The following is a 13,733-nucleotide window of genomic DNA, read 5'->3' on the forward strand; positions in this document are numbered from 1 at the left end:
TTTCATATCAATATAAATGAGATGCTCTACTTTGACATCCAAGATGGTGTGAACCACATTTTTTGTATGATTATATTGCTACAAAATATTATGTTTGAGATGTACTCACACACTTCTACCTAATTTCTAGACAGCTGATTATGAGTTGCAACAGTGCTATTATAAAGCTACATCATTTTGATTGCCCCTTCCCTATTAAAGATAGAACACCATTTAGTGAGTGGCCATGTACATGCAGGTATGACTGCTTATAAAATAGGGAGTGTTAAGATGTTGGTTGACTCCCAAGAGCTCAACGTGCTGAAAAGAAAAACAGACAACCAGAATTATGATGAAAGATACAGAATGAGAAAGATGAAATAGCCAGATAAAAATTAATCCTCGGCCAGGTGGCAGTGGCTCACACCTTTAATCCCAGCACTGGGGAGGCAGAGCCAGGTGGATCTCTGTGAGTTCAAGGCCAGTCTGGTCTACAGAATGAGATCCAGGACAGGCACCAAAACTACACAGAGAAACCTTGTCTCAAAAAACAACAACAACAACAAAATTAATCCTCATTTTCACTCTTCATTGCTGAAGTGTATGACATTACCTTGTGTTAAAAAAAAAAAAAAGCAATATACCTGACTGTAAGAATCTTCAAGTACTATCCCAAGAGTGTTCTTCAGTGTTGTTATATTCTTTTGAGCCATGCTATATATCCTCTCTATATCCTTTCATACATAACACATCTATCAAATCCCACCTAACTGCCATGCCAATGTGAGCCCACAAGCATTGCTTCCAATCAGAATGCAGATCAAAAATGTGTGAGTTCCATATCTTATCCAAAATGCTTATAATCACATTCCAAGTTTAGAATATTTAAAAGATGGTTCCCTTCTAGATAGACTATTTTTGAATATTATATTAACTAAATCATTCTGGATTAAATAGTGCTTCCTTCCAATCATGTGATCTCATTAATTTCTCTGTGTGGGTGCAAAACTTCTTGGAAGTGCACTGAGAAACTATCCTACAATGATTTATCTCAATAACATTACTTGTATCTCTACCATTCTTGTCTCTAGAATCCTTGCAATTTTCGGGAAGTTGGCTTTTGATTGACTGAAAATGCGTTTCACTTTTGTCCTTCAAAATGTCACTACTTCCCTCTATAAACTTTAAAATGATAACAACCAGTAGGCCTTGTGATTTACTAGAGGAAAATTAAATTGATAACAGTATTGCTTGTTTCGCAGATGATCCTCAAGTGTAGGGCTATGGATAACAAGTGAGAGACAGTCGGTGGTATGAGCAATAAGAGGACAACAACAGGCAGTCATCCCCACTTGGAGACAGGTCCACACACGCTCGTTTCCGCTGCTGAAGCAATGCCATATGTTCAGAGTGAACTGGGTGGTAAGAGTAACAGTTGGCTTGCTAAAGAGGGCCATGTGGACAGGCAGACCACCACACCTTCTTACTTATGATTGCTGAAAACTCTATTGAAGTGTTGTTCTTCGGAATAGCATGGCTGGAGGAGTAGCTTCCTCAAAACTAAAATTTCTGTGACTCTGGGTTTGGGAGCTAAAAATACACAGACAATTTTCCCTTTCTCAGTAGGAATTACTTAAACATCACCAACATCAGCTAGTCCAATCTCTCCACTCAACACCTATATCCTTGTGATTACATATATGCTAAGGCATTTTTGTCTCTTATCAAAAATGATCTTTCATGATCAACTTCCTCTAATTTCTTGCTATATCAAATTCCCTATATTTTTAGTTTGACTTTCAAAAACTTTCCTGCATCAGTAAAATATGAAAAGAAATTAAAATAGCTGAAAATTTTAGAATATTACATTAGAATTTCTAGAAAGCAAGGAAATAGCAATGTGGTAAATCTACATATAAAACTGTTAAAGTGAAAAGATAAAAATACAGATATTTTGTTATTGTTATAATTTCCTTTTATCAGAACAAGGGATTTCTATGGAATTTTCACAACTTCAAATGTGATTAATCTGTTGTACTGCTTGCAGAATTTATTGTCTGAAGGTCAGTGGTACCACTGTGGTCAGATAAGATAATTTACTTTACTCTGAATGGTTTCTTTTTGACAAATGACAAAGCTTTTAGGAAGGATGATGCTCCTTGCACAACAATCATAAAGCATGCCACATCCATCTACAATATAATTTTAAGGAAAATGAAGGACAAACTTGCAAGGAAGCATGAATTCATTTGCATGCAATTAATTTGAGCAGGGCATTTCAAGTTCTTTTTGGGAACAGCAGCACAGTAGGGAAAATGAGTCCATCTTACACAATGGTCCTCTATGGGGTTAGAGAAATGTTTGAAGAGATGACATGGTTATCATTAAATTTAATTTGCCAATTGTCCATATAACTCATGAGATAATATATTCAGTGTTCATGTACAAAGTGAACCAATTCTGGCTGACCTCCAGAAATCCCTTGAGATCTGTGTTCTACAAATTTTAAAAGAAAAAGCAACTTTTTGTGGGTTTTATACAGGTTATGGCATATAAAGAGCAGAGCTTCATAAACAAGAACAATAAGATGCTTGGTAAATACAAATCTAAATAATTTAGATGGTAACATGGATAGATAAATTATGAGATGAATTCTTAATTTGGCTGTTGGATGGAAAACCTTATTTATTTAATAAAGTTTTGCATATTTAATTGGTAAGCACCAATTGTTACAAGGGAACTTAAAACATTAGTATATTCATAAAGATCTAAAACTCTTATTATTCCTAATGCATTACTGTTTCATAGGTAGCTATCAGTTTGGGGGTAAAAGAATATCAGTAGAATCAGTGGCAGATTAAACAAATGTCCCCAAAGATGTCCTTATTTTACTCTCCACGTTCTAGGATGTTATTGCTTTATGTGATTTAAATGGGTTTTACAGAATTGATTAAGTTTAGGACCTTGAGTTGCAGTGACTCTACTAGACTTTGCAGGTGTCCTAACATAATCACCAGAACAATTAAAAGTGAGCCAGGGAAATGGGTCAAGGGGTAAAAAGCACTTGGCACCCAAGCCTAAGACCAGACTTAATCTGTCTCACAAGCACAAAGCCAGATGTGGTAGCTTACATCATTAATTCTAGCACTCCCAAAGTGTAATGGGAAGTGGAGGCAAGAACACCTTCCTGAAGCTCCTGTATGCAGTCAGGATTCAGAATTGCAGAAACAAGAGCACTTTTAAGCTCTGTAACCTCCTGCAATTCCATCTCCAGGGGATCCACCACCCTCCCTCCTGTGGCCTCCATATTTACTTTTAAATGCATCACACACACACACACACACACACACACACACACACACACACACACAATTAATACCCTTAAAAATAAAAAATAAAGTAATAAATGAACTTTGCCTGCTGAGTGTGACTTGGAATTCTGATCTTTAAAACTAAAAACAGTCAGATTCAGTTTATGGCAACTTATTACAGCAAGTGCAAAACCAATACATCATCGGAATGAGGAGAAGCAATAAATTATATCCTAGAAAGCTTAAGAAATCACTCAAGGGCAGATGACAGGGAGTGATAGCTCAGAAACAAGACTTGTCTTCAAAAGGGTATTCTGTCTTGCTTACTCACCCTTTGAGCTGCATTTTTGTATCATCTGCCTAGTCAATATGAATATATGCATATATAGTTCAGAACTAAAAATTTTGTGCCTCTTTAATCCCATTTCAGCTGCCCTTCAACAACTATACATCTGATAGTCCCAGAATCTCCATGGAAGCATTCTCCTTGCTGACCAGAAGTGTTATATCTGAAATGAAATTCTATTAATCCAGATAATACCTAGGACATTCACATATTTTCAAGAAGACCATTAAGTGTTGCTTTATGATTCTGTGTTCAGCATACACAAAGACTTTCAAAGCATTGTTTTAAAGATATGTTCATCTTTTCCACTTGTTCAAACTAAATCATCGCTACAGTCTCCTTAATTTTTATGTTAAGTGGATGAAGTCCAGACATGAATTTACTACCACAAATAGAATTCTGTGTAAACAGAAAAAAAAAAAAATCCTCTCATGTAAATCCTGTCAAAATGCCAGCAGAAAATTCCTAGTGGTAAAAAGGGGAAGAGAGTGATCCCATGGCATCATGTTTGACTCTGTTGAAATTATCCTGTGTCTAGTCATGATTCTTTCTCCTACATAATAACAGAAAATTTCATCAAAATGCTTGCTCTAATTTTCTTTAATGTATTAGTCATAAAACACAAGAAGAATAGGAGAAGATGGGTGGGGAATGTATGAAAGGCTGATACTGAATTTGAGGGTGGAAATATGTAGGCTGCCTCTCTAAAAGCATGGGGTAAAACAAGAAAAATATGTATTAGGTAGTTTCCAAATGTACTGAGCTCTTTACATGCATAATTCTACCTAACCACTTTAATATACAAGCAATCCACATCTGATGCTGGATATGTATACTTTCTTTAAAAATCGTTATATCTTTATATTTTGTTAAATCTTTACAGTGTGTGTGTGTGTGTGTGTGTGTGTGTGTGTGTGTGTCGTGCGCACACATGCCTGTGTCTGTATTCAGGTCTATGAATGCCGTAGCCTGAATGTGAAAGTCATAGGGCAACTTTAGGAAGTCATTTCTCTCCTAATATGGAATCCTGGAATTCAAATATTCTTTTCCGCTGCAGATTCTAGAGTTCTGGTAAGGCACGATTCATCATACTACTCCACTTGCTTTGTTTGCAATGGAAACAAAAAACAAATTTTCAGAAAATTAAAAATAATTAAATTGTTCTTTCCAAGCTCTACAATATAAGTATGATGTATGAGGAAGGCCTTGGCTTCAATAGCTAGCATCATCCATATACAAAAGAATAAAAATACTTTGGCAATGTCGACCTTATAGCTCCTTAAAATTCCCCTATTGTGCCAAATTATTATTAAATAGTGGCTAAAAATGTATTTACACAAAGGTATCACTGAAATTACTTTGGTGAATCTTACGATTGCTAACCAACACTCTATTTCACGTACATATTTTTATATAGCAATACTTCCTTATGCTTTCAATGCTACTACAGAGAGGGGCAAGGAAGAAACCCCAATGAACAGAGGCATATACAAGAGAATATAAGGCTATTTAATAGTCTTCCTTCATCCCCTGTCTTGCCTGACTTACTTATGTTAATGTGGTCCATAAAGGAAAGTGACATGTTTTAGAAAGTGAAACATTTCCAATTTTCCATGAAAATACTATCCAATGGGCATGGCAACAGAAGAAAAACTCCACTTTCATCACAAATGTTTTGTGGTTCACCCTTTGCCATGACTACATCTCAGTCTCACATTTTCACGCACATGGCGCAAACAACGTGAGAGGTGAGTACCAATAGCAATCATTTTGTTGGGACCACAGAACTTTAACAGTCTATTCCCCGAGCTTGTTCCGACACTGTGCTGCGTCAATGCTACCACTGATGGAGATGGACACACACACACACACACACACACACACACACACACACTATTGAGTTCCCTTGTTTTTATTGGGGTAACTTAAAAGCATATTCTTTACTGTCCCCAATAATTTCCTTAGAAATTAAACCTAATTTTTCATCTCTTATTCCAACCTTCTATGGCACAGAGACTGTAGGCACTGCAGGGTGTTTTATGTCAATGTCCATGGAAATCTCTCTGGTTCACATATATTTTCAGGTAAATATTTCCAGATGAAGGTGTACTTCACAGTTCTATTGAGAAATAAAATTCTGTATTTATTTTCTCTCCTTTCTTCAAGTCTCAGATAATTTCTATCTGAAGGAATCACAAAGGAACAGAAATTTTAGATGGACTCCTCTCAGAAATGTTAAATTATGGAAGCACCAAAATGCCCTACTTGAGATACTTTATAAGATCGGAGAGAAGATACGATTTTAAGATTCCAGAAAAATGCTTAAATCATCCTTAAAGGATTAGGTCAAATGGCCAAGAGCCAGAGAACTAATTATCCTGACTCATTTGAGAATACCGATTCATGAGTGTGCATGAAATTCTACAATCAGATGCAAAAATTGAATCTCTGTATTTAATCACCACATGTGGCTTTGTATTGCATTACACACTGTCAAAAATGGTTTGAAGTATATGAGATTTTAATAAGTTCCCAGTTTCATATTCATTACTTTTGGTGAATCCTTAGGTTCTTTTTTGAGAGTGGAATACACACACAATTACAACCTTTCTCAAAATTCACTAACTCTCTTACAATTAATATTGATTTTTTAAAATTAAATATTGTGTGTGTGTGTATGTGTGTGTGTGTGTGTGTGTGTGTGTGTGTGTGTGTGTATGCACACACAGTCATATATGTGGTCTGCCAAGGCCAGAAGAGGGCATCAGATCCTTTGAAGCTGGAGTTTCTGTGTCTGTGAGCCAGGTGAGTGCTGGGAACTGAACACTAGTCCTGCTGAAAGAGAAGCAAACATTTCTAGGCACTAAGCTCCAACCCCTGATATGGAATTTTAGAAAGGGAGGGAGGAAGATAGGGGAAGAGAAGAGAGAGACAGAGAGAGAGAGAGAGAGAGAGAGAGAGAGAGAGAGAGAGAGAGAGAGACACTATTACCAATTAGCAAAAATTAAGTTAATAAAATAAGGAGTCAATAATGTGGGATTTGCTTCCATTCCTTAATAGTTAAAATGAGCTTATTTTGAATCTGTTCACATTAGACACCAAAGTACTCACAATTTATTTCTATAAACATGCTCACAATTTAAAAAAATAAAAACAATTTAGTGCCGATACGTTTATCATTATAAACCCTACATTAAATATGTATAGGGTTTATAATGATAAACGTATCGGCACTAAATTGTTTTTATTTTTTTAAATTGTGAGCGTGTTAAATATGCATCTCCTGGGGCTGGGGATTTAGCTCAGTGGTAGAGAGCTTGCCTAGCAAGTGCAAGGCCCTGGGTTCAGTCCTCAGCTCTGGGGAAAAAAAAAAAAAAAAACGATAAAAATATGCATCTCCTTCCAGTGTTCTTGAGGAATCTCAGGAACAGCTCACTGTGAAGGCTGGAGTTTGTTCTCACAACAAATTGTATGTATAGTTCAAGTTTTTTTGAGTAGTTTAAACACATCTAAATGTGGGCTGCCTTCTGGATCATGAATCTAGCATTAACCCAGTGAATATTTTGATTCAGTTTTAGGACTTCCTTTCGGATCCCCATCTTCTAAGGATGACACATACTGGCATTTAGGGACTTAGGAGAAACTTGAAGGTGGAAAATAAGACTTTAAAAAATGCCTCTGTATGCCTGTGTTAAAAAGTCTTCCTCATCAAAAAAGAAAACCATTGAAATACCAAGAACATTTGAAAATTTCTTTCATGGACCAAATTTATCTATCCTTTTTGTGGTAGTCTGAAGAAAAATCAGGTGTAAATTTGGGGAAAGATCTAAAATTTTGAAGTTGAGCAAATGTCTACGTTATAACATGATAGTCACTGAAAATGAAAACAGTTAATTCCTCCATGGCCCAGTCCCTCCCCTACAAAGTTGATTCACCATTTCTCTTTTCCAAAACTTCTACAAGAAATTGGAGAAGAAAGATGTTTGAAATAAAATGTTCTAGCTCAAATACAGCTTCAATACCTCAAATACAGTGAAGAGAAGGGCAGTGTGGCTCTGTAACTACAAAACTTGGGGTTCACGTGTATCAGTGTGGAAATCCTAGCAGTACCAAAAGCAAACATTGACCCTTCCTACAAGTGAATGTTCTTTAATACCAGGAATACATTTTAAATCCCATCTCCAGATCTGGATAAAGTAAAAACTTGCATCTCACTGCTACTAAAATTTTCAGTAACCCACCAGACAAGTGCAACATCCACAAGTTCTACTGGCAGGTATTCACCAAAGAGTACTTAACAGAAACAATAACATGCATTAAAAACATTAAAAAACAATAACTAAATGATAAAACTTTCTGTGTCCACTATGATTATAAGTTAATATTACTGAGTCACACAATTTCTAAACCAAGTTAACTTTTAAATACCTAGATAATTCTGTTTTTCATAAATAAATCTGTTCTACTACATATGTACATGCATACATTAAAAAATGAAACAAATATAAAATAGAAAAATACTGAAAGTATCCAGGAGAATTGCCAATACTGGAATACCTAGACTATCCCATCAATCCTGTCCCTCACAGGATGATATATATTGTATTCCTTTTCACATGAATTCACTTTTCTAATAGCCATAGCCAAACTGAGAAGAAATACATTCCCTGCAAGTCATGCACTTCAAAGTTATGCTTTAAAACACCCCCCCCACCACCCTACCACTTACCCACCCCAACTCCAAAGGTACCAGTTTTAGAACAGGGATGAAGTGAATCAATATGGCTTTTAAACTAAATTGCTGTCACATGTGAAGCCTGCTTGGGAGCCTGAAGTTCCCTTTAGTGAGCTCTAAGAAAGTACAGAGAAAAAAAAAACCAGGATACTCCAAGGCAAAGTAGGCACACTCTTGGATTCGGGGACCACGTTTTCCTGTTGCTTCTTATACCCAAATATCTCTTCCACACCTTTCCAGTCCTATGACTTGACTTAAAAAGTGGGCATGAAACAACATAATAGATGTACTAAATGGTTGGCCAATTTTTTTTCTGTTGTAAAAGCTTTTTATCTTACACACATACACACACACACACACACATGCACACACACGTGCGCACGCACACACACACACACACGCACACACACACACACACACTTAATGCCTACCTTTAAGGACATTTTCTCAATCCCACTTACTCACTTCAGCTGAATTTCATCCAATTTCTGCTGGGAGATCAAAACCGCCCACCGCCCATCCCTCTAGCCTCAGCTTATGTTGCCACTGCCAAGAACAAGTCCGTCCTTGACTTTGGCAAATAAAAAACAGCTGTGCAACCTCACCAGGTGCAGACCCCTAGTTCAAGACCTCTAAGCAAGCCTCTGAGCTTAACTCACCTGGAGTCTGGGCTAGATGGCAGTCTGCTCCTAGAGGGACTGACAATCTGCCGGAAAACTCCGGCAGCGTCTGCCTGAATTGGGAGCGCAGGGCAGCTGAACAACACCTCCAGGACCTGATGCTCTGAATGAGATCAGATTTTTGTTTTTCCACTCCCTTTCCCGAGCACTCCTTCCTTTGCTCTGCTCTCCTCCCCGCCTGCCAGTCACTGCGCTCCCTCCTCCCACTTGTGAGGCAAAGCACTTCCCTCCGCCTCTCTCCTTGGCTTTAGTGCGCTGTCCGTGGTGCTAGGGAGGAAGCTCAGGGCTCCTCCCAAACAGTAGATATTCCTAAGATCTGCCGCCCCCACCCACAAACAGTAATACCAAAAGCAGATCCAAAGAGATGGGTTGCAGCCACTGGAAAAACGGGCTGGAAGAGCGATTAGAATTAGCTGTAGCCTTGCAGAATCCAACATTCCTTCAATCACACATATGATTGGGCAACTGTGTTTAAATCATCAGGAACCCCAGCCTCTTCCTAAACATCTCCAGGAATCTGCAAGTACCAAAGAAATAAAGGAGCCATTTATTCTTCTCTGTGTTTACAGCAGTTTATGTAAAGCAATGCTAACTCTGCTAAACTGTGAGGTGAAAAGTTCAAGGATTAGTGTACATTTCAGAATGGCTGCTATTTTGACACATTCTGAGTGTACTTGGGAATGGAATCTGAACCAGCAGGCTTTTAATGAGTACCCTGCATATTTCTAGAGAAAGCAGCTGACATACATGGATCATCAGGTTCTTCAACTCATGTCATATATATATGGTTTTTCAAGACAGGGTTTCTCTGTGTAGCTTTGCGCCTTTCCTGGAACTCGTTTTGAGACCAGGCTGGTCTCAAACTCACAGAGACCTGCCCGCCTCTGCCTCCCAGGTGCTGGGATTAAAGGCATGTGCTACCACTCCCCGGCTCAACTCATGTCTTAAAACTTTCAGTCAGCTCCGACCACAGTTCAGAGGCAGTATTAGTTTCACTACTTTATATTTTTAAAAATGAATAATGAGCCATTTAAGGTCAAAGAGACTCTAAGTTTCAGCTTGTTTAATTGAAATCCGGAGTTTTCACAACCCATATACTGGGTATGATTATTTTATCATCTAGAAGGCAGTGACTAGTTGAGATAATAATGATAATGAAACTATCAATGAAAATGTATCAAATACACAATGAATATTCAGAAAATCTTAAGGTCTGTGAATAAACCTCATAGTGTAAGCAAAATATACCAGTCTAGTTTGTGCTTGTTAGCTGTACTGAATAATTATAAAAGTACAGCCAGCAGTCAAAGTTAGGAAAATCAAAAAAATGTTCAAAGTATTCAGCATCTCTGTACAGCCAAAAGTCAGTTTAGTTTCTAACTCTATCAAGCAACCTGATATGAACTCTTCCAAGAGACCCAAGGGGACATAATTTTCTTGCAGTGCAAAAGTACTTAGTAAACTATCACATTCAATGACTAACTAATGTTGAATTAAAAATCAATAATAGTTTATTTCAACTAACTCCGCATGGAAAAATGCATTACACATTAAAGCTCACAGGATGATGAAAGTAGCAATAAATGTAAAGTTTAGTCAAACATAAAGAAATAGCAATTAATGAAGGCAGCATTTTGATTGCCTTACTTCACACACACACACACACACATACACACATACACACACACTGTGTGTGTGTGTGTGTGTGTGTGTGTGTGTGTGTGTGTGTGTGTGTGTGTGTGCATGTGTGGTATGTGTGTATGTGTGTGTGTGTGTGTGTGTGTGTGTGTGTGTGTGCATGTGTGTAATTAGTGCTACTCCCACTTAACACACAAAGACAGTATTTTTTTTTTCTTAACTGAATATTTCTTTCTCTGGCATAATAGTATCATAGTCATCTTTCAATATTCAGTGTATATGTATCTATAAATCATCCTCTGATTTGCTTAGTCAAAAGATGCATCTCCATCCTTTTAATATTAATACTCCACATACACTTATTTGTGATGATTTCCCTCAGATGTTTTTTTTAGCCCTGTCCACTTAAAAATCTCTCTAATCATCAGTTTAAGACTAATAGAAAGGTAATGTTAATGTTTTATTACTTGTAACAATGTAATTATTTTCCTTAAACTTCTTCCATATACATTTCTTCTCATCAAATAAGAATAAATGTCTAAATGTGATTATTGCCTCTAAATTTTTATACATTGTTATCTTAAGCCCAAGATCAGATACTGAAGTATTTACTAAACTTCACTTATTCATTCTTCCATTTATTAAAATAAATTCTCAAGCAAGGTATTTTCTAGTACTTTTGCAAGCTTTGATATGTGCAATAGTTTTTGAACTCACAATGGTCTGAGAAAGCATGGAGTTCATAGAACAATTGTACAAAACATTTAGCAATCTGCTTGTTCTTAGCTTATGGTTATTGTATATATTCATCTAGGATACATGAAAAATGTTACAATTCCTTCAGAATAAAAGCCAAGGAGATGAGTGCCTGAAACACTAAAAAGCAACTCTCAAGAGGCTCTCGGTGTTGGAATAGTACATCTCATTATGGAAATAATGAAAGAAAATTAGAAACTGTGCAGCTGACCTTTGGGCTTTCTGACCTCACCTTCCTTAACGACAAAACTACATCTTTCAAAACCATATACAGTATAAAATTTTCACACAGGACAATATTTTCACACATCTATTTTTGTTCTACAAAATATTTGTCTAAAGAATTGAATGCCTATACAGGGAAGTGTGTTTATCATGCTCTAATTCAGTGCACACACACATTTCTCTGAAGTCTATTCAGCTTTCACTCAGTATGATAAAATTACTTGTCTACTTTTATGGATAACAAGCATATAGTGACAAACTCATCCACATATTGAGCTTGCAAAGATTTGCCTTTACACCAGAAAATGGAAGATAAAGAAATGAGGGGCAAAAGCACTGGGAAGAATATTGAAGAGACTGTCACAGTACCTCATATAGAGAAGCTTTCAAAATATTAAGGAAAACACAGAGAGCCAGGCCAAGGCAACCCACACCCAATTATATTATGATCAAGATCTTCTGAAACTGACTTTTATTTGAATATACCATGATATTGTTTGTGGAAAGATATTTATAACCGGAGTTCAGCATAGTGACAGGAAATAGTAAGCAGTGAGCAAAATCAAACAAAGGTGTGAAAAATCAATAAGATCCCAAAAATCTATTCAAATTTCCTAAATGAGTGCACTGCCCATAGCCTTGAAACATGACCTAAAACCTTAAAACATGAAACATCACTGTTGTTTCTACTCAACAAAGTTCGTCATGCATTGCTCTAAAAGTAAGATGAGCACATACTGTCCTCGCAGAAAATAAATACATGGTACAGACCCAACATTTAGGAAAATGAGAGACTAGTTCCACCCCATGGGAGTGACTTGTCACCAAAGCATACCATAGCATAGCTTATATCTCCCTCACCTGCAGGCTAAATTTCTCATGCAGAAGAAAGCTGTAAATATAGTTGGTAGAAGAACCAACACATCTTTAGGCCACTGCATCATTTTTAAAATTCAGCACACATTCACCTGTTTATAATTAAATATGACAAATTCACCTGAAGAACTACCATACACAAGAAGAGCTGGAGTCATCCTGAAAGCCAGTTCAGTTAAATGACTCAAACAGAACTGAACTGTAATGTCACAGATGGGAGGAGTTGCTCAGAAGGGATTTTGCAAAAGAACAGAGCTGAAAGATTCATTTGGCTTTCAAAGAAGGGAAGCTTGATCACTTAGAAATGGAATTAATGTCTCTTTCCTCAGTTTCTTTATCTGTAAAATGAGGAAAATGGTGTTTGTGTTTCATATTTTCTAATGAACATTGACATTATGTATGTAAATGAAGCATAAAAATAAGTCCTACTACATATATGGCATATTTGTTCACTTTTTCTATGAGAACATGTAAATGCAGCAGGAAGTAGTGCCCCAAAGAAGTGAGATGGGCTCAGGTTCATGAACTATTGGGGAAAGACTGTAGAGGAAAGCAATTTAATGTTACTTCTAGATATTATTTGGGGATAAGTCCCTCTGTACCCTGAACTACTCTTGTACTTTGCCTATATACTGTTTAGTATTTCTCAATTTGTCACATGCATTATGATTCTTTTTATAAATCTTCCCACTTCCTACAAAAATAAGCTGGAAGTGTGATTATTCTTATAAAAGATGTGGATGGATATTGTTCATTACCATATGTGTGTGTGTGTGTGTGTGTGTGTGTGTGTGTGTGTGTGTGTGTGTGTAAGATATAAGAAACACATGAAATTGCCTATATCTATATAAATCAATATGGGAAACATTTTTAAAGATATAGGTCAAACTTAACCTTCTGTCTTTTACAGTAAGTAGAGATCTAGGAATATGATTTTATTTGAGAGGCTAAACATGGGAAGATTTAATTTTTCTTTGCTCAGTATAACCAGAATAATTTTATCATTGGAAAAAGGATGTCTCATAAAGAAATGGAAATAATTCAAATCTTTAATTCAGCTGAAATTGAAGTATTGATGCAATTCCACTTCTGGCAACATTTGAGACATCAACTGCACCATGTGTGAACAGTGGGGACCGATAGCATTAGTGTTACCTGGATTTTCTTAGAAACCAGACCCGAGGAGC

General features: G+C 36.7%; 1 protein-coding gene across 2 annotated transcripts in view; it reads right to left on the reverse strand.

Annotated features, from left to right (window-relative positions):
• Positions 1-9,231, reverse strand: part of Robo2 (roundabout guidance receptor 2) — a 1,547,722-nt gene extending 1,538,491 nt beyond the window's left edge. Inside the window, exon 1 of one of the 2 annotated variants that reach the window (XM_036203250.1) lies at positions 9,031-9,231. The gene's annotated coding sequence lies outside the window, so the exon portion shown is untranslated. The remainder of the gene's footprint in view (positions 1-9,030) is intronic. The other variant, XM_036203243.1, reaches the window with a different exon arrangement.
• Positions 9,232-13,733: the final 4,502 nt, after the last annotated feature.

The sequence above is a fragment of the Onychomys torridus genome, chromosome 12 (genome assembly GCF_903995425.1).
Source record: "Onychomys torridus chromosome 12, mOncTor1.1, whole genome shotgun sequence".
In the NCBI taxonomy this organism is placed as follows: domain Eukaryota; kingdom Metazoa; phylum Chordata; class Mammalia; order Rodentia; family Cricetidae; genus Onychomys; species Onychomys torridus.